Here is a 22,172-nt window from a genome sequence, read left to right as displayed (position 1 = left end):
ATAGTTGAGTTCTTCTGGTAGAGAAGAGGGACAGAGGTGTTTTTAGACACAGGAGATCAGTAACTTGGTGTGTTCAGTATGGCTTGAATGTGACTTGTATGAAGGAACCCCATCATTCCGGTTAACGGAAGTTTGTACTTCAGTGGGTTCAGGCTAACTAGGAGTTTACTAGATTTGCAATTTTGAGATGCATCTGCCTACATCTATGCAGGGACTCATTAAATAGCGAATGAAGGAATGAACGAATGAATGGATGAATGCTGTGTTATTGTGTGGGTGGTGGTGGTGGGCGGTTGACATATGCCAGGGTTGACATAACCTTAGAGGAAGTGATTCACTGGCATTTCATCTGCTCAGGTCTGTGGCTAATAAAAGGCTGGCTGCACTGACATGTCCGGCCCCCAGCCTGTCTCCTCCTCCTCTGTGAGACTTGGGAGGACCCCTTAAAGACTGATCGCTGGCTCAGCATCACCCTCGTTGCCTGAATCAGCCCCAGCTTGAGGCAGGGGAGACCAGAAAGAGTTCCAGCCCATGGTCTGGGTCAGCGGTTATTGTTAGGCTGACCTGGGTCATGGTGGCCCCGTTTGGGTCAGCGAGGTTCAGATAATCACATAAGCTGAGCTGCAGAGCATGTTCCAGACATAGTGGGCAGTCCAGACTGGATGGAAGGCGGCCTGTCTGCAGGGGAGGAGTGGGAGGAAAAGCTGCAGCAGGAGAGAGGGGAGGGGGCGCGTGAGAGACAACTCTGGCAGCTCTGTCTCTGACAGAATGATGTCATGTGGTCTGGGTTCAGGCATGAATCTGTGTTTCTTTCCCCCAAAGAAGCTAAAATCAGAGGGATGATTTTGGAGTTTAGAATATTTTTCTTTTTCTGCTTTTAACAATTCATTTACTTAGAAACAGTCAAGGCTTCTTGCTAGCTGCTGTTAGGTAGGAAGTTTCTATATTTCAAAGGTTTTCATAAATGTAAGGAATATTCTTTGACCTTGAAAACCAGGATTTTCTTCCCACCAAACTATCCTTCCAGGTCCAGAGATAACTTGAGAGAGAACTATTGGTGGCTTCCAAGGTTATGGGATTCGGCTATACCAGAAGACCATGCCATCGAGGGATTATTATAAATTGAGGGCACAGATTTACTTGTGAATAACGGAACAGCTGCCTAAAACAACATGTGAGGGGCAATTACCTCCAGTATAATTTGATGAACGTGGGTTTCATAATCTGTGGCCAATTAAGTACTATCAGTCCTTCTGGGCCCCCCAGAGAAACAGACAAACACGAGCCAATCTTATCTATATTGACCACATGTATATGACTGCTTCTGTTAAATTTGACTTTTTTCAGCTCCAGCAAAGGGCAAACTGGCCTTTCATTTGTAGGAGATTCAGGAAACATTACCGAGCACCACTGCCATTTCAGTAGGTAGGAGGAATGGGAGCAAAGGATCACACATGCCTCTTTGAATTCCATATGAATAGTGTGGAGGGAATGACATGGCGGTAGGGGATAGGAATGGGGCTCAGGCTAAAAATCCTGGCATTCCTACATCATGCTACATCTCATTGCTTTGTAAATGGCATCTGGACTCCACTAGCCTGTTCCAAATTGTACTTCTCAGAGGGCTATGCTGATTTTGCACTTGTAGATACTTTTAATTAAGGCTCCATTAACCTCTCCCTGTGTGTTCCTGCTGTTACCAGCTGTCTCCCTCAGAGAGCTCTCTGGCTCCCAGCAGGGGCAGCTCCCTGGCCAGGGCAGAAGGTCAAGCACTGATATGGCAGGAAGGCTAAAGGAAGCCCTGGATTTTGTGGGGGCAGAGAGGGAGAGCAGTCTAGAGTCTGGAAAACCTAGGGGCTTCGGGTCTCCTTGTTTAGCATCACCGAGATCTCCAGGTGTCCCCAGGCAGCAGACAGTTGGAAAGAGGGCAGCCGTGTAGAACTCGGCAGACCCATCAGGGTGAGGTGAGTTAGGCCTCAGCGGGGCAGCAGCTCTCAGCAGATTGTCAGACAGCTTGGGAGCACGTGCGTGGATCCTAGGAGGAAAGAACTGCATGCAGCTAGCAGTCCGGCCATCTTCCGCCTTCCCTAGGGACAAAGAAAAGGCTGCCTGCCAGTCTGCAATTAATATTTATTCACTTTTTTTTAAGCACTTGACACTATGACTTAACCTCCCTATGCCTCAACTTTCTCAAGCAGCAAGATGGGTTTGATGAACTGGGATCAGACATTGCCTTTGGCAGTAATGTTCTGTGATTATGGAATCCTGCCAGGAAGTGGGAAGAAGACAAGTATCTGGTCTTCAGAGACCTCTGTTCTAATTAGGGAGATTCATGAAACCCATGAAAAGAAAACAGCCCCTGCCCAGAACCACTGTGCAAGATACAGGTGTCAGGAGAAGGACTGGTGGTCCCTGCTGCGGGCATCGCTGCCCAGGGACGTCTTTAGCTAAGCTGGAGGGTTTCAGTGGAGTATTTCATGGTGGTCGGGGGTCACAGGGCAAGGAAAGAAGAAGGCTTTCAGAGCAGAAAGGTGAGAGGAGGACAGAGAGGGACTTAGGGAAAAAGCTGTATCTGTCTTGCTCACTACTGGGTCCAATAGGTTTTTAAGGTATCCTTGAATATATAATTATACCCGAATATAACTTCTGGTATAGATTTATTTATAGATAATGTTTAAAATTATCTAGGAGACTAGTGGGGTGAAGGGCTGGAAAAAATAGGTTAAGATTAAATAGGAGTTTTGTCTGTTCAATCTGTTACATCCCAAATGCCTAGAATCGTGCCTGGCCAAAAGGGGGACTCAGTAAATAATCTGTTGAGTGAATGAAACAATTGGTGACATGGTTTCAGCCTGTCGTGGAAGTCCTGGGGAACGTGGAAGGTTTTGGTACCACGTAGAAAAGGTATATGGCAATTGTTTACAGAATCGTTTGTAGATGGGGGAGTGAAGAAAGAAGGAAATCAGGAGTGTATGAAGTAGGCACAGGGTCCTGGTCATGAGGACGGTCTGAAGTTGGAAACAGCTTTGTCTCTGTGATAAAGACTCGGCGGGAGGCTGTGGTAGGGTGTGGAGAGTCAGGAAATGCCTAAGGTGTAAGGTGGTGTGAAGGAGTCCTCATAAATTGGAAAATAATATGTTGATATAGATGGGAAAAGATGGAGTTCTGTTGGAGGGGAGGGGCAGTGGGCATTCATGGTTAGTTTTAGGTACTTAGGTATGATGTGGGGGTAAATCGCCTTCATTAGGCATTTGCAGATTTAAAAAAAAGGTCAAAATTCAAGAGCGCGTCATCTCAGGGCCAGAGATGAGGTTTGTGAGTCTTTCTCATGAGTCTGCAGGCTGACATGGGAAGCAGCAGCTTGAGGGGAGGGGTGATGTTAGGGAGACGGGCATGCCACCCCAGCAGTAGCATGAATACAGCCTCTGTGGTCCCATGGCTATTGGCTTCCACTTCAGCTCTGTTTCTTTTGGTATCATCATAGAGGAGGGGGCGCCTGGGTGGCACAGTAGGCTAAGCGCCCCACTCTTGGCTTTTGCTCAGGTCGTGATCTCAAGGTTGTGCAATCGAGCACCGCGTCAGGCTCTGTGCTCAGCACAGAGTCCGCTTGAGATTCTCTTTCCATCTCCTCCTAACACCCCCACCTGCTTGCTCTCTTTCTCTCTTAAATAAATAAATCTTGAATGAAAGAAAGGAAGAAGGAAAGAAGGAAAGAAAAGAAAGAGAAAAAAAGAAAAGAAGGAAGGAAGAAGGAAGAAAGAAAGAAAAAGAAAGAAAGAAACAAACAAACAAACATCACAGAGGTCTCAGAAGCTATGCTTCGTTCCTGTCTGTGGGAGCTTTTACTCCATAGGACCCTCCTGACCCACTTCCCCGGCATTTCCGTTATTTCCTATGTAGGACCGTTTTGTCGCTGTCGTTATTTTCCTGGTGCTATTAGCCCCTATGTAAGATTTTATAATTCATGTCTAGTACATGAGCGTCCCCTGTAGGAACTGACCCCCTTGCTGTTTTTGAGGATATGCTTATATCCTCTTGCTTATCACTCTGTGTGTGTGTGTGTGTGTGTGTGTGTGGGTGGGTGGGTGTAACTCTCTTGTGATAACTAATTTTACAGCCTCCAGTGGCAGGGAAATACGTGCAGCGTGCATTGATTGGATACAACTTGAAGGCTGCTGATGTACAGGAGAGGAATTAATATTAGAAGAGCATTTACCATAAAATACTATACCTTTCTCATTTTTACCTTAAAAATTCCAATTTATTGGAAACTTTTGAATAGAAATAATTGGGAAGGTTAAGCCCCTATTAAAGAATATTATTTCTCATGTTCGTTTCAGCAGCATATATACTGAAATTGAAACATTACAGAGAAGATTACATGGCCCTGTGCAAGGATGACATGCAAATTTGTGAAGTGTTCCATATTTCTATTTTTTCAAAAAAGATTTTATTTATTCATTTGACAGAGGGAGAGCACAAGCAGGGGGAGCAGCAAGCAGAAGGAGAGGGAGCTCTATCCCAGACGCGGGGCTTGATCCCAGGACCCCGGGATCATGACCAAAGCTGAAGGCAGACACTTAACCAACTGAGCCCCCCCGGCACCCCTATTTTTATTTACCTTTATGAAAATGGAAAAAAAAAACAAACCACTTTCTCTCTTTCAGCTGAGGTGGACCAAGTATTTTCTGAACTGCTTTTCTGGTTTTTTTTCCTCCTTTCTTTTTTTTCATAAATCTTTTGAATGTCACATTTGTGAGCATATAAAATGAACTTGGATAAACCAGAATTCTGTCATTGATGAGTGTTTTGCCCAACTTTTTCTTTTTAAAGATTTTTTTAAGGTGTCTCTACATGCAACGTGGGGTTCAAACTCTTGACCCTGAGATCAAGAGTCACATGTGCTACCAACTGAGCCAGCCAGACACCCCCCAAAAATCTGATACTGTATTGTATTTACTTACTTACTAAGCTTGACACCCAACGTGAGGCTTGAACTCACAATCAAGAGGTGCAGCGTTTTGCTGAACTTTAATTTTGGTGTACTGCTTGCCTTTTAAACGTATTCTTGTGGAAAATAATTTAGCAACTTCCAAATCGTGAATTTCTCAGTGGCAGTTTGCATCTGTATATCTCTTTAAGTCAAGCATCTGTTGAAAAGGGAGGAAGGACAGTGCTGGATGAATGCAGTTTCATGAAACTTGGCAGTGTCCATAAATAAGCTGAATAACATAAATTGTATTTACCCCTGTGGAGTCTAGACTAAAGAATTAGAACCATGAGTTTATAAAAATCCAGGTTGCTGTCTACACAAATAGAAAAGTATTTAAAAATTATGTTTCCAAGGGGATAATGATGAAGTATTTAGTATGGTATTGGGCCAAGTGGGTAGGTATCTGGAGAAAGATGAGGTTGGTTCTGTATCTCTTACCATTCAAATAAACTCCACCTTGATTTAGTTCATTTTGTCTGATGATTACTGTGATATTCAAAAGAATGATGGCAAAGAAAGAAGGAAGAAATCAGGAAGGCAATTCATAAAATGTCTATCTCAGTTGGGAAAGTGAAAAATGATATTTCTAACAAGTATTTCAGAATATGAGTATATATTCATATCTGCTTAAAATCATAAAAGAATTAGAGGGGTACCTTGGTGGTTCAGTCAGTTAAGTGTCCAACTCTTGATTTCGGCTCAGGTCGTGATCTCAGGATCATGAGATCGCACCTGGAGTTGGGCTCTGCACTCAGCCAGGAGCTGGCTTGAGATTTTCCCTCTCCTTCTGTCCCTCCCCACTGGGCTCATGGACGTGCGCTCTCACTATCTCTCAAATAAATAAATCTTTTTAAAAAATAAATAAAATCATAAAAGGACTAGAAAAAACATGGGTAAATTCCTTTATAACTTTGAAGAGGCCTTTTTAGTGTGACTTAAAATCCAGAAACCATAAAAGAAAAAGATTGATTAATTTGGATAAGAATTTACCTGGTAAAAACCACAGTAGGTAAATTCAAAAGACAAATGACAGGGAAAAAAGATTTGTAGAGCTCTATATAAAGGGCTCCTGCAGATGAGTAAGAAAATGACTGGCAGACCAATAGAAAAATGGGCAAAGGACGTGTTCACAGAACATGAAATACGGGTTATCTTTATGTCAAAGAAGAGATCTCCAAACTCCAACATAATAAGAGAAATGCAGACTTAAACTGTGTTGGGGTAGTACTTTTCACCTCATCAGTTGACCAGATGTGGAAAAATTGTCATTGTACTTCTTGTGAGTTTACAAAATAGCACAGCCCTGATGAAGGCCAGTTTGGCAGGATCTATCAAGATTACAAATGCAGTTACCCTCTGACCCAGCAATTTAGCTCTGGGAGTTTTTCCCTGCAGGTACATCTGAATACATACAGAGTGACGTGTATAGGTTTTCATTAGACCATTGTTTGTAATAGAAGAGATTGGAAACAGTTCAAATATCCATTAGTAGAAGGCTGGTGAAATAAACTGTGATCCACGGAGACAATTGAATATTGTGTAGCATTTAAAGAAAACATGGAAACTCTTTATGCAATAATATGGAAAGATCTTCAAGATATGTGATTAAGTGAAAAAAGCAAGGTACAGGACAGAATATGGAGTACGCTATCTTTGGTGTAGAAGAGGGACAAAATTGGAGTCTGCGTTCATATCTGCTTGTATCTGCATGAAGAAACACTGAAAGGATAAACAAAAGAAACTCAATAGAAACGGTTGTCTTTAATGGGTGGGTGGGGGATGAGATAGACAGAAAAAGGGTGGGAGCAGTACTGTTTGTTAGATAACGCTGTTGTATTTTTATTTGTGAACCATGTGAATTACTGTCTATTCAAAACAAAAAGTGAGGCACATGGGTGGCCTAGTCAGTTGAGCGGGGAACTCTTAGTTCATAATCTCAGGGTCCAGCGGGCCTTGGGAATGAGCCCCGAGTGAGGCTCTGTGCTCGGTGGGAGTGGGCTTGAGGATTCTCTCTCCCCTTCTGCCGCTGCCCCTCGCCCTCTCAAATACATAAATCTTTAAAAACAAAACAAAACATGGGGCGCATGGGTGGTTCATTTGGTTAAGCGTCTGCCTTTGGCTCAGGTCATGATCCTGGTGCCCTGGGATCGAGTCCTGAGACGGGCTCCCTGCTTAGAGGAGAGTCTGCTTCTTTCTCGCCCTCCCCCCCCCCCCCGCCCCGTTCGCAAGCGGGCACACTCCCTGTCTAATAAATAAACAAAATCTTTAAAACAAAACAACAAGTCACATACTTGTAAAATGGCATTTCCGTGGCAGTTTAGCCTGTGTTCAGGGGCTGGAAATCCCTGCTCAGAACTTTATCATCCCTTGTTGGGACTCTCGACCATAGTCTCCTAAGTGCGTTTCGCATTTGGCTTATCTAGAGCTGTCTGTCCAATATGGTGACCACTGGCCGCATCTGGCTTCCGAGCACTTGAAATGTGGCATATCCAAATTAAGATGTGCTGTTAAGTGTGCCAGATCTAGAAGACCTAGTTCAAGAAAAAAAGAATGTGAAAGATCTCATGAATAATTTTAAAAAATATTGACTACATGTTGAATGATAGTAGTTTGGCTTTGGGGGTTAAAGTATGTTATTAATTTAATTTCACTTGTGTTTTTCTTACCTTAGATGTGGCTCCCAACAAATTTAAAATTACATATGTGGCTTAGCTCTGTGGCTCACATTTTATTAATTTTTTTTTGCACAGCCCTGTTGTGGACTCCTGTCTACCCTTGGCATGTCTGCTAGCATTACTTTCTTTAAAAAAGAAAAAAAAACAAAACAAAAAACCAACTGAACATGCTTTAAAACCTTCATTGACTCTGAGATGTCTATAGAGACCCTTTGTAACAGTCTCTGAGCTGCTTCCTTTCCCAGCTCCCCACCTCCCCACCTCCCTTCACATGCAAACACTGCCTCTCTTCACTGCCTGGACTGCAGGCCGCTTCATAAATGTGAGTCTTTGAATGCACTGTCCCTTCTGCTTGCAGTGTTCCTGAACCTCCATTTCATTGCCTTGAGAACTCCCTACTCATTTTGTAAAGTGAGTTCATGTGACCCCTTCTTTGGTGAAATCTCCCTAGTTCCTCTGTCCTGTTTCCTTCTAGCAGTTAGTGGCCCTCTGTGTTCTCACACTTATCACCTAATACTGCCATTAATTGTTTCAGGGTATTGTCTCCCTCACCAGACTGTGAGCTCCTCAGGGTCAGAACTCATCATCTAGGTATTCCCAGAACCTGAAACCTGCCAGGAACTAAACTTCAGAAAGTCAGCAGGAACGTGAGGCTGCTTGTGTTTTGTTGAGAACACACCAAGCCCCCGTTTGCCTGGCTGGCGCTTCTCGTCTGATCTGTAGAGTAACAGAGGCAGGTTCAAACCCTGTGGGTCTTCTCTTAGTTAAGAATAGGCCTCTTTGGAATGTTCTAGTTATAATTAAACAGGCAGAAGATTAGAAACTGCAGAGACATCAGTAGGCACCAAACCCACAGTGAGTCCCGGTCTTTGGGGCTGTGTTCAGTCAGAGAGCAGAAATCTCCGGCCTGGCCGCGTGCCCGTGTTTCCAGAAGGTAAAGGTGGCAGGTGGTTGCCAGGAGGTGAAGGCGCCAGTGGAGCCTGGCCAGCCACAAGAAGGCTGCAAGCCGGGGTAATGAAGTTCTCCACGGTCTTGTCCGCAGGCTCTTTGCTTCGGTGACCGTCTCTGTGCGAAGTCATTGCTGCTTGTTAAGTTTTCCATCGTCCTTCTCTTCTGCTTGCGGGGACTTGAGCTTTTGCTTGAAAGAGAAAAGACTAATAAATGGAATATTCAGGATCTGTGAAGGAAAGAGTTTTTAGAAGGGAAAAGTAGAATTTTGCAAGAAACTTCTCTCCTTAGTTGAGTAACCGAAGGGGCTCAGGTTTACACCCAGATTTTAGGAGCTCCCTTACCATTTTCCAGAATCTGTTTATTTCTTATACAATGATTCAGATACTCTCACTAGGCAGAACTTGTGCAGCTCTCATAAATTCGTCGAATGAGTTCTTTCTTTTGCAACACTTAGGAGAAAGCACAGTGTCTTCAGGGGTCTCGAAAAAACATGTCCGAACCCGGGATTGCCACTTACCTAGTGGTGTGAGCATAAGGAAGTGACATCACCTCTTTCAGCTGTGTTTTCAGTAGAATGAGGTTATCGACACCTCCTGGGTTGTGCGCATTACAAGAGGTGAGTGAATGCCGGTGCCTAACCTGGTGTCTTGCCCAAAGTGGGTTTTGGTAAACAGGATTTGTAACTCCAGTATGAATAGAGATTTTCTTTTGCACCTGTCTGGTGTTGAATCAGCACATGAGCATGCCCAAGGCAGAAGAGGAGTGTGTCTGTTCATAATTGTGCCCGAATGGATGATCCCCCCCGCCCCCGCCCCCGTAGCAGTCCTTACTAGCTGCTCTTCAGAGCCTCACCATCACCTCCGGGAGTGAGCCGGTGGGTAAGGAGTCCTAACTTTGCCATTAGTTAGGCCCACGAGAGTTCACTCTGTCTCCTTGGTCATGAGTCTCCTTGTTTGTCAAACGAAGGTGTCAGTCTTCTCCATGTCTACGGTGTTCCAGCTCTGTCTCCCTAAAGCAACGGAAGCGGGCTGCAGGTGGTTATACCACGTTGTTTCTAGGGTAGCAATTAATTCACTGGGTGGGACTCTGTCCGAGAACCTAGAAACTGCCCAGCAAGCTCTGCCACCCCCGAACAGCCCCAAACTGGAGGATCGTTCCCCTTTGCCTTTGGGATCCTGCGTCAAGACCAAAGTCTTCTTTCTGGGCTCCATTCCCCGCAGTTGGCTCTCGCCTTCTCCTGGGATCCACCCGGCTACAGATGCTCACTTTTCTCCTGGGGAGAAGATCTGTTCCTCATCATTCTTCTGACAAGAGAAGGAATAATCTTTTCTAAGAGGAAGATGATCATCGGGCTTTTTCTAAAAAGTCACTTACGTGCTTAGTAAACATTTTTATGAGCATTCTGCTTTCTGTTTGGCACTTGAGGTCTGTGTGGTTGGCGTCCTCTCCTTCCTTCCCCGCCTCCCCATCTTATCTGACTACGCACCTTGAGGGGCCCATCCTTCATTCTTGTTTGAGATAGATGAACACAGTACTTTATATGCCTGATGACCAGATAATTCGAGCTGGCAGTAATCAAGATTTGGGGCTGATTATCATTAAAGGGTAATTTCATTGCTGTTCATAATTGGTCTTGCTTAAACTCACTATTGCATTTCTTTTGTCACATGATTAAAAAAGACAAAAATGCTCTTGGCAATGAACTTTGGAAAACAGGTTTCTTACATTCAGTTCTTTTTCAAACCAACTTTACAAATTTCAAGTGCGCCTTTATTAATGTAATGATTTGCCTGCTTTATATTACATATTCAAAATAAAAGAGAATTGAAACAGTTCATCATTGAAATGAATATTACAAAAACAGCATCTGGTTTGAATAATAATTTTTTTGTCCAAGTTTTGCCTCATTGAATGAAACTAATAAAGCTGCCCTTGATTGTTGTATCATTAATTTCTCTGTCACTGGCGTTTGGTTCTTTTCATTCAGTGCCCACTTGGAGGCCGCTAAGGTTTCTTTCAGAAAGTTCTTTCCTAGTCGTACTTGTTTTAAATAACTCTTGGACAGCCACTTTTCTGTCACCAGCTGGGTGGAGGTGATGATACCCCTTGATCACAAAAATCATAGGTTTGGGGCATTTCACGTATCTTCTCCACCAGTCAGGCTTTTGGAACAAGAGCAAAGTGAAAAAAAGAGCTCTAGATTTGGAATGATTAAAGATTAGATGTTGGCATTGCACCATACTTTCCATACAATTCAGGGGCAGATAGGCAACTGTACCCAACTTATTTCTACCCAGAATCCGGATGCTTGGAGAGATATAGTGGTGCCTGGTAATGATAATTCTATGTGGAGGGCACCAAGCCACCACCACTCCTCTTGCTGATAATACACGCGCACACACCATGCACAGACACAGCCCTAGGAAGTCTCTGGAAGGTCAGTACATTTTTTTGCTGTTAGGTTTTCTGATCCACAGGTATCCATGCTGAAAATATTTGCAAAGCACTTTCAGATTCATCATTTGATTTGGCTTCCAGAAAACCAATTTAGGACGGGTAGGGTAGATTTTATGATCTCTGTTTTACTAGTGAGGAACCTCCTCAGAGAAGTGCTATGACTTTAGTCAAAGACATATAGCTGTCATGTGGTAGGAAGGAATGATATTTTATAAAGGCCGACTTTTACGCTTTGTCACAAAACCTGTATGACATGTAAGGATAATCCAATACCACACATTCTTTTTTTTTTTAATTTCAATTCAATTTAATTAACATAGGGTGTATTATTAGTTTCAGAGGTAGAGTTCAGTGATTCATCCATTGCATACAACACCCAGTGCTCATTCCATCACGTGCCCTCCTTCATACCTCACCCAGTTACCCCCTCCCCCACCCTCTCCGTCCAGCAACCCTCAGTCTGTTCCCGGTAGTTAAGAGTCTCTTATGGTTTGTCTCCCTCACTGTACTACACATTCTAATTCAATAAAAAGCTGAATGAATGAATGAATGAATGAACAAATGAAGAAATAAATAAAACAAAATTCTAGCAAATAAAACACTAAAGGGAAATAAATTCAGTAGTCAGATAGTAAAAGCATGGAAGCAAATAAGTATTTTCTGTGTATTACTTCTTTGCCTATACTTGGAGTTGGCAAGGGTGCAGGCAGGCTTATAGTAGATTCGAAAGAAATTATTGAATTTCATTGAATTAGCATTACTTACCCAAATAGAAAAGTATGAGAATATTCCTTCATCTATGAATACTTTGTTTTGTGGATTGTTACCAAACATGAAGCAGGTGGAGGCAATCAATTCCCTACTTTCTTCAACCACGTGTAATTGTCTGTTGCAGGAGAGCCTTTGGGAAGCTGCAGGCAAATCGTGGTGGTCGTACATCTTGTCAAGTAGATCTCAAGCATTCTCCCTACTCAACTTTAAAAAAACCCCAAAACATATTACTAGTTGTGTTTCCTACTGAACTCTTCACAAGAATAAAGGGAAGACAGAGAAATTTGGGGTGGAGCTGAAAGGCCCTGCCAGGCAAGGCTCAGGGGTGAGAGTGTGATCTTGGGTAGCTGTCTGGCAACTCTGTGGCTGGCCATGTGGGCACACCGTCAAATATTAATCTTTCCGGACTTTGGGACAAAAAGTACATCCCTTTCTCAACTTGTTAACAGAATGCCACCTTCTTTGAGAATGCTGGAACCCCTGCTCTCTTAATTTTCTCTTAAGCTCTCTAATTACAGTTCCCTGTAGTTGATTGTGTTTTCCTCTTGATCATGCTTTTTAAATTCTAGCTTTTCAGGAGCCAAATGGATGTGTGCCTTTTTACTCATTAATGCATGTGATGTGGAAGTGTTCCTTAAAAACTATCAGTACACTTTGTGATTTAACCTTTGCGGCTTCGTCAGGGTTTTTCCTGATGACACTTTATTGGATCCTACTTGTAAATTCACTTAGGCCTTTTAAGATTCCAAGCCTCCAAGTCCTGTCTCTTTTGAGCTGGCCTTTTCTTTCTTCACTGTTTGGCCCAGTTTGGCCATCAACAGATGAGGCAAGGTAAGCACCTTCCATCCTGTGTTTCTCATGGCTGATTCCTAAACTGGGTTTGGCAGAGGCAGAATCATAAGTGGACAAGTTCTGATTTGGTAGCTGATTGACAGGGTTTGGGTGCCAGTCCAGCCACTCGCTTGCTGTATTCTCTAGGACAAGTTGGGTAATTCGTACACACCTTGGTTTCCTTGTATGTAAAGTGAGTTAAGTGATACCTGTTCGCAGTGTTGTTGAGGACTGATGGAGATGGCGTCGTTGGAAGTGCTCTATAAAGTGTGTACTACCATTCTTGCGGACGCTCTTTCAAGGAGAGTGATTGATGTACATAGAGAGGGTGCTTAGATTATTATCGGATGAATGATGTAGGAAAGGTAGGATGAATAAAGAAAGGGACAAGCCATTCCGGATCAAGGCACCTCAGGGGATGGTCAGCCCAGGGAGCCGCTGAGGATGTGAATGTTAGAGGAACAGGGAGAATTGGCAGGAAAGAGGGAAGACAAAGAACACGAGTTGGTTTGATGATCTTGGGATGATGAAAGATGAGCTTGGGAACCAAAGGTGTGGAGTGTCTTGTCCCCAAAATGTAATAAAAAGGAGCATCATGAGGGAGGCTCCTGGTTAAAAAGTAGGATGCTGATGACCTTGGAAATGGAACGTATTTGGCATCGCTGGAAAGGTAAACATGAAGAGAGGTTGGAAAGTTAATCTAACCAAGAAGTGACTCGGGCCCTGGTTCAGCGGTGTGCACTGGGAGAAAAGCAACGCCGAGAGCCCAGGACCTGGCCCCGAGTAAGTGCCCAGTAAATATTTGCCGAATTAGTAACCGGGCGCAGTAAAGGTGGCATAGAGAACCAGTGGCAGAATTGAGGTGTCGTCCTGGGTTAGCTCTCCCTCTGCCTTCTGTGCCCCGAAGAAAGGAGTCCTTGCATCCCACCCGAGTCCGTCTCTACAGCTGGGGAGGGCATCGTTCAACCCCTACAGAGCACGTGTTTTCTAGCTCAGGGAAGTGAGCTGTGCTGGGCTAAGATGTGGTGTATAAGCCTTTAGTCTTACGTCTCTCTGTTTTAATTTGCAGGCCACGGTTTGTTTAATAAATTGTCCCTGCGAAATTGTTTTAGTTCTATTTTCGGGTCTGGAAAGTGGAGCTTTGTGTGCACCCTTGGACAGCACCCTTTGTACGTGTGTCCAGTGCTGGTGGTGACTTGGTGTTCTTGCCTCGGAACTGTTCGAGAGTGGCCTTGTGCTCTGATGGTGTCGTAACCCCTGAGGTCGTTCATGCCTGCTCTTCCTCCTCCTTGGGTTGCCTGTGTTTTGCTTAATCTTGTATCTTGTCTTATGTCTGCTGGTCTGCTCTGGTGGCCTCTGGCTTCTGCTGCTGCGCTGTCATTTTGGATTGAGAGGCTGGTTGAGCACTAGGTCCCTATATTCCCAGCCGCTTCGGGCTACACCTGACGAGCCACGTCCCCAGTTGAGGTTTCATCGATCTGGAGTGAGAAGCAAGTGTACCGTGGCTACAGGGAGTAAGAACGTTCTCCGCCCTCCACAGCCCTTCTCTCTGGGTCACCCGGCACAAAGACGACCACTATTCTTGGTTGCATTCTCGGCAGGTGACGCGGCTCGGCTCCGCTACAGTTCAGCAGAGTATGTGAAACGGGACGGTTTGCATCGGGTGTATGCAGCTTTTAAAGTATACGAAAGCGCTTCAAGAGACCGGTTGTAGAACTCCGCACAGGAGAAATGCCTCAAGAGACATCACTCAGTAAGAGCTGGAAGCGTGCTCTCCTGGGAGGGAGGTTTGTGGTTTGCTTGGTATTTGACGGACAGATACAAAAGCACACCTGTAAGACTGGGAGATTTAGATGACAGATTAATTTGATGTTTGGAGCTTGAGTCATTTGGAACTGCCGCAGTTTAGATGCGTCTGCCATGGTTATAACGTCCTAGGCTCCTTTCCCTGAGACAAAGCAACTGGGATGTCGTTTAAATAACTTGGCTAAACCTGAAACCCTGTAACCCTCAGGTTTCTCCAGTCCCAGTCTGGGCTAGCCCACTAGACCTCGGGGCCCCTGTGGAAGATGGATGTGCAAACATGGGGCCCTCTATTTGCTAGGTTAGGGCTACGTGTGTGTCTCCTGCTCACACAGAGTGCAGTATTTCATAATGTCTGTATGGTGTTCTGAGCTGAAAGAAGTATTTATATAGAGCCTCTCCGAGGTATGCCTGGTATGAAAACCATAAGTGATTTGCCTCACTGGTTTGTTTAAAATTCTCAAGCATAATGCTGAACTAACATGGCTTTTATTCACTGGCCGTCCTTTACAGTGGAGGGAAAATGACCATGTGGTAAATGAAATAAATACACTGGACTTGAGCCTCATAGCAAAAAAGGCCTGTAATGTTTATGTTAAAAGGTGAGCCTCTGTTCCTTCTGCTTGGCAGAAGGCCTGGATGTATAATGAGGTATTAACATGTGTCAGATCTTGTTTCTCCCTAGAAACTGGTGTCGTCTTCTTACACTTGGGTTCTGTTTATTGAAATGATGACACGCTGCCGTGAGCGCATGGATGCATACCTAGCCAGGTGCACGTCTCCATGAGAGATTGATGGAGGGAGTGGCTATTGGAACATGAAGTCCCGATTTCCTGACTTGTGTGTGATGAATATATCAGATCCAGTGTGGAGTCAAAAGCAAGTGGAAAAAAAGAAACATTGCTGTTTGGAAGACAACATGTCATTGTCAGCAATATTAGAGGATTGCTGTGTTTTAAACTGTGGTCTGATACGGATTCATTCATTTTCTCTAGTTGCACTATAATAAATAAAGTATTTCATATGCTGAAGGAGACTCTAAGACACCATCCACATGAAGATTATTTTCTTTTTTTTTTTAAAGATTGTGTTTATTTATTTGAGAGAGAGAGCACAAGCACGAGTGGGGGGGCAGAGGGGAGAGGGACAAGTAGAATCCCTGCTGAGCAGGGAGCCCAACGCGGGGCTCAATCCTAGGACCCTGAGATCATGACCTGAGCCAAAGGCAGATGTTCAACCGACTGAGCCCCCCCAGACACCCCCACATGAAGATTATTCTTGATGCCTACTGGAAACCTCCACCTCTGCTCGGATTGGCTCTTAGCAGAACAGATCGTGGGCTTGCCTGTGTGTCCTTATAGCAGTTTCCCATTACATCTCATTCTTCTTGGGAATGCATTGTTGCCCCTGGAAGAGAGTCCAGATGCAAAATATCTTGTTTTTTTTTGTTTTGTTTGTAATGAAGAAAAGAAAGCCAAGCTTGATGAGGATGAGACGCAGTATTCTCAACTAATCAGTCACTTAGATAAAGTGAGAAAGGAAAGCTTTTTCTGTAGCAACTTGTTTCTTTTTGGTTCAGACTATCTTCGTCCTACTTCTAGGGTAATGCAGTCTCAACATAATGATAGGAGAGGAACATGTCAGGCTTGGTATGTCGCTGATAAGCAAAGTCTTACAATTATGTTGATTAAGTCTTAAATTGGTCAGTTTTGATGATAGGGTCTTTAATAGTATATAATTTTATAAGTTGCTTCTTTCTAAAAGGGGTTGCAGGGAAGGTGATGGGAATCCTCTTCTAAAACTCACAGGTGGAGTGTGATGGGACTGCCTTCCTTCACCTCTGCCCATTCCCTAACCTGGGCAGATGTTATTGCTGGGCTCAGGTGTTCCAGGATGCAGTTTTACCCACTTGAAAACCCTCACACGTTTGACTCAATTAGATTAATTGCCTTCCTCACCAGGATTTACAATGCTTTGCAGTTTAGCTGCAGTAACTAAATATTAGTTTTGCAAGTAGCAGGTACTATTATTGGCCTCTAAAGGGCTGTGGTTTCTTTGGAGCTCATGGAGAGGAGTTTTAAACAATCATTCTAGCCAAGATGGAGTAGAGGTTAGCAAGTCTGTCTTCAAGCTGAGTTTTCTACTGGCTGTGAAACATTTGCATTCAGAAGAAGGTTCTAACTCTGTATCATTTCTGTTTGGTGCCTCCAAGAGTAATTCCGGGGGTGTTATAATGAAACATGCTATTGTCTGTATCTCTTAGAGTTCATAGAGTATTTTGTATACTCTTGGTTTCCCGATGGAGACCACTAAGCTGAACCCAAGCTTTTGTCCATCGAGAATTTACACGGAAACCCACCCTGGGGCGCCTGGGTGGCTCATTTGGTTAAGTGTCTGCCTTTGGCTCAGATCCTGATCCCTTGCTCAGCAGGGAGCCTGCTTCTCCCTCTTCCTCTGCCCCCCCCCACTTGTGCTTGTGCGCTCTCTCTCTCTCTCTCAAATAAATAAAATCTTAAAAAGAAAGGAAGGAAGGAAGAGAAAGAAAGAGAAAGAAAAAGAAAGAAAAGAAAAGAAAAGAAACCCACCCTGGGTGAGACTTGATTGTATTGTCAGGGCCAAGCAAAAGTCAAGGACAGAGGCCTGTCCCCCTGAGTTGCGTGGAGGTTCAGCAGTATTTCTGACACCGTGGAGGGAGATTGGGCACTCCTAGTCTTTTAATCTCCCCTTCCCGATCCTCTTATTCTTCTCCAAGGGAAGACAAAAATCCCCACTTGTGAGTAGGACCATCTTTTCTAGGTTAGACATTGAGTGGATCTCTGAACCTAATTCTTTCCAGAATCCTAATGTTATGGGAATTCCCAGTTCCTAACCTCTGTCCTTGAAAGAGATAAGTAGAAAGGGAGGTGGGGAAACAGTGTTAGAGCATGACTCATTCTGGCCGTATCTGACAGGATTGGGGTACGTCTTCACTGTAACAGTGATGACAATAACACCATTCACAGAGCTGTCGAAGTGTCAAATTATTTATTAATGCCTTAGTTCACGTGTTCCTCACCTAACCCTGACAGAAGTTAGGACAGGAACTGTTTAATCCTGCTTATTTCTTCAACACACATTTATTCAGTGCCTACTACGTGCCAGAGCCTGTTTTAGGTACTGGGGATACAGTGAGGAGCAAAACAATGAAACAACTTCCTGCTTTTGTGGCACTTCTGCCCTCACTGTGGGGAGACAGACCATGAATAAAGGAAGTTATGGTGGGCAGTGGAACTGCTAAGGAGAAAAGTAGGACAGAGGAGGGGGATAGGGGTGTGTGGAGGCAGGGGGAGCTTTGTCACCAGACTTAAATTGCATGGTTGCGGAATCACTTTGGTGAGAAGACATTGGAGTAATGGCCTGAAGGAGATAGGAAAGTAGGGAGGGAGAACTGCAGGGAGGCCAGAGGGGCTAGAGCGAGTGAAGAAGAAGGGGGTGGGGGCTGAAGTGGGGGTGTACCCATGTTGCCCAGCGCGAGGATTCTGGCGTTTTATCTGTGGGAGATGGAGAGCCATTTGAGAATTTGAGTGGGAGAATGACATCATGGACGGACACTTTAATAGCATCACTCCAGCTACCGGGTTCAGAATAGACTGGAGGGGCAAGGGTGATGCAGGAGACCGAACGGGAGGCTGTTGGAATAACCCAGAACAGAGGTGATGGTTCTGGACCAGGGTTGGCAGCTCTGAAGGTGGTGTGATATGGTAGGGTTCTGGGTAGATTTTAGAGGTAGGGTCGATAGGTTTGGGTTTAGGGCATGAGACAAAGAAAGAAGTCGAGGATGACTCCAGAGTTTTTGACCTGAGCCACTAGAAGGATTTGGTTACCATTAACCTTGATGAGGGTGACCAGAAAGAGCAGGTTGAAGGCTGGAGGCAGATGATGACCTTGGTTTGGGCTATGCTATGGCATTTGCAATGCCCATGAGACCTCTAAACGATTGCCTCCAGGGGGGAGCTCTTGATGCTGCAGTCTGGAATTCAGGGGAAAGGTCAGAACTAAAGATAGACTTTTAAGAATAGTTGGGAGAAGAGATGGAACTGAAGTCATGGAGCGAATGAGATCTCCTTGGAGGTGAGAATAGAATGGGGAAGAAGTCAGGGGTCAAATCCCAGGTACTGGGACAATAAGAAGCCAAGAGACTGGCTGAACCAGTAAACGAGACGGAGAAGAAGCTGCCAGGGAGGTGGGAGGAAAGCTAGCAGGGGACGAGCTGGAAGCCAAGCCAGAGTGTTGCAAGATGGAGGGATGGTCATCCCCTGTCAGTGTTACTGTGGGTCAGATCCGATTCCATCCATCCGTCAGTCATAAACGGAGGCCACACTAAATGACTCACCAAGGGCCGTGGTGGGGAGACAGCTGGGCTAGGGCTCCAAGTCCAGTCCACTTTCTTTCTCCAGGAGGGGCCTCTGGCCATACCTGACCTTCGTGTGCTGCTTCAGGCCATCACGAGCTTGGTGCGTGTGGTGTCAGCTCTGTGTAGTCCCGCTGTTTCAGCGCCGCGTCCCAGGCTTGTATGAATGTCTTCTCCTCCCATATCTTTTATATAAATATGTAGTGTATGTTCATTGTAGGAAGATTAGAAAAACAGATAAGCAAAAGGAAAAAAAGTTAAAATCATTAATAATAATTGCATCACCCAGAGAGGACCAGGCTCACAAATTGGCATATATCCTTCTAGACTTTTTTCCAGCCGTAGTTGTGGACATACATATTCTTCTCAAAGAACTGATTCTGTGCTAAATATATTACCTTTTTTAGAACGTTTTTATTTTTCAAGAACCTTTTTAAAGCCAATAATATGTCATGAGTATCCATCATAGTATGCATATTGGGTAATTGTTTTATATCTTTAAAAAAAATTCGTTATCTGTTATAGTCTGCCAAGGTTGAGGTATTAAGAGGTAATTTGAGAACACCTATGGGAATTACTCAACCCATAAATAGGTAAATGACGATCCGAGGGATGTTTGTATTCACTGAGCCCTACCATGTGCTACGCACTGCTACCAACCATTTTATTTGCAGTGTGTCATGTATTTCTGACAACAGTCCTCTGAGGCGATACTGTTATCTCCCTTACTGTAGTTGAGACCCCAGGAGAGAGACCCTGGGTCATGGATGGGATGCAGCGAGGGTTGGAGCGGAGATGGACTTGGGCCCCATCTGTCCAGCTCCGACGCCTACAGCGTTCTGCACTGTCCATCTCTCATCCCTCACTGCATTTTCGCATTTGTCCCTCTACTCAGCTGGGCCATTAGATGCCCGCCTCCCTTTTTCCTTCTCAGGGGAGCCGCGCAGGCAGGAGGGTGGGAGGAAGCACCTGCCGGGAGTGGGGTTGTTGGCACCGTGCTTCCCACGCAGAGCAGCACCACTGCCCACCCCAGTCACTGAGATGTGTTTGATGCGGTGCCGTTTATCCATCTGTGGTTCATAAGACAACACGTGGAAAATCAGGATTTTATCCCTTGAGGTTTACTGTGTTATAAACAAAAAGTTCTACATCTTGAAGGATCCCTGGTCTATTAATTCCCTTCGGGCTTAAGAAAAGTGATATTTCAGCTCATTTGTTGAATATGTTTGGTTTTTTGCAGATCGTCAAATATACCAGGCACACACTTTGAGTGGGTTTGAACTTTAAATATGTCAGTATCTTCTGTGATTTTTTTTTTCAAACCTTCTAGTGCATCTCAGCTTTGTTAGGTATTGTTATGGTGGAATAAACATAATACAGAACGTGTAATATATGGAAATAAGTAATGCGTAGGGTATGGCCTATAACCCTGTGACATGACTGTGATACAGCTGTGCTTAATGTGGCATAGAAAACGTCGACAAGCTACAGTGCCAGGCCTATCAGATGATGTGTGTTTGAAATCACAGTTCTGGTATTATTTGCAAAACTACTGTGGCACAGCGAGAATAAAAGGGGAACTCCTATATTTCCAAAACCCCTGTTGTTACTTGTAGAATTGGGGGACTTGATTGTGTAGTTCATTAAGTCATTAAACATCACACTTCAAAGCAATACTGAAACTGCACAATTGCGTAAAGATTACTTCAGTATTATTCTCATTTTTAGGTGCTCAGTTTACATAATCTCTAAGTAACTAGTACCACCAGCTCTCTGTTAGATTAAGTAAGAGCTTTATCTTTATCCAAAAAGTCGGCAAGTGCCGCTTACGGGTTCGGTTCATTCATTCCCATTTTTCACCCAACACAGAACGCAGTCCTTCCACACAGATGCCCCAGACCTGCTTCTTGGTGGACCTGTGATCACTTTCCACAGACTTGGTCTAGTTATTCTCATGATTCTTCATTTCCAGGCAGACCTTTGCTTTTCCGAATATTGGCAGGAGATTTTAAAAGCACAGCGTGTTGACGATCTTGTGATGCTGTTTTCTTTTCCATTCTCCTACTCCCTTAGGTTTGTGACTAGAGTGGTCGGAGAATAAAGGCACCTCTGTGGCGGGTTAAGCTAAATTGAGCTCTTTCCTGGGAAACTAGTCATGCTGCTTATAGAACCTAACATGCCGTCTCTAAACTACAGGACAGTAAATGAAAGTAAATGTGCTGAGTCATCCTTTGCATTTGGTGGCTGTCGGAGACCTCAGTTCCATGTTTCTGAACGTACCCATTCCTGTTCATAAGCCGGAAACTTCCTCATTCAGTAAGAAATATATCCTGTTAGTTACATGTATGTAAGTTCTACCTGAACAATCAGCAGTTTCAGAAAGAAAACATTTTTGCCTGTGGATTTGTAGGGTTTACTTTACAGAAATTTTAGGCGAGCCCAAAGATACTAATCTAAAACCCAGAGTTCATGTAGGGACTGTGGTTTATAGAAATGCTCTCATGTGTTGTTTTCTAAGTCCTGGTTTATAGTTTATTTTGAACGTGATTTATGAACAGAAGTATTACTCTTATTTACTAACGTTGATGGATTTCTCCACTCATCCTCTCTTTAGAACTTGTCTTTCTCCCTTTTAGTAAATTGGGAGTATGGAACATACTGTCCATTTCTCTTCGTTCCAACATTGGATTTCAGACTAATTAACAGAATGAAGCAAACATCTTTCAAAAACTTGACTTTAAGTACTTGGATATATATCATCAGAACTATTAAAAAGAACAGGATGTTTCATGTGCTTCTCCTCCCTTAGGGAGCACAGAAACTTCTCTTGGCCGTTCCCAATATTGAGGCTGGCCAAGTAGAGTTCTAAGCACCAAAAGCTTGGAGACAAAAAAGCCAAATCTCTTTGTAGGAAAATGAAGACCCCTTTCTTATTCATCAGTTCTGTTTTTGTCACTGGGTAGCTTTTGAAAATATGTTAAAAAGCTATTCCATCTTGTACACTCCCTCTCCCCCATTTTGGTGAGATTCCAAAGCTTAGAAAATTTAACCTTTCTAAACTGGAATTTATTAGCTGTAAAAAATGCCTTTTAGTCTTTCTGGAAGTTGTGAATAGACAGTGAAAATTACATAGAATTTTTTTCAGTCAGTCCAAATACAGGTTTTCTTTTTTTAAGTCCTAAACCTTTTCACGTTGAAATTTTGGGGTCGAGGCGTGTTGGCTGAATATAGGATAAAAAACAAGATATTGGGGGCTCCTGCATGGCTCAGTCGGTTAAGTGCCCAACTCTTGGTTTCACCT

The 22,172-nt window shown here is 44.0% G+C and overlaps 1 protein-coding gene and 1 non-coding gene across 2 annotated transcripts in view; both read left to right on the top strand.

The window, feature by feature from the left end:
* Positions 1-22,172, top strand: part of JAZF1 (JAZF zinc finger 1) — a 320,632-nt gene that overhangs the window by 54,835 nt on the left and 243,625 nt on the right. The window lies entirely within an intron of this gene.
* On the top strand, positions 4,328-4,432 carry LOC113267391 (U6 spliceosomal RNA). Its single transcript, XR_003320752.1, has one exon. It is a non-coding gene; the product is annotated as a U6 spliceosomal RNA (small nuclear RNA).

This window comes from Ursus arctos, unplaced genomic scaffold (genome assembly GCF_023065955.2).
Source record: "Ursus arctos isolate Adak ecotype North America unplaced genomic scaffold, UrsArc2.0 scaffold_3, whole genome shotgun sequence".
Taxonomy (NCBI): domain Eukaryota; kingdom Metazoa; phylum Chordata; class Mammalia; order Carnivora; family Ursidae; genus Ursus; species Ursus arctos.
This window is presented reverse-complemented; position numbering and strand designations above follow the sequence as displayed.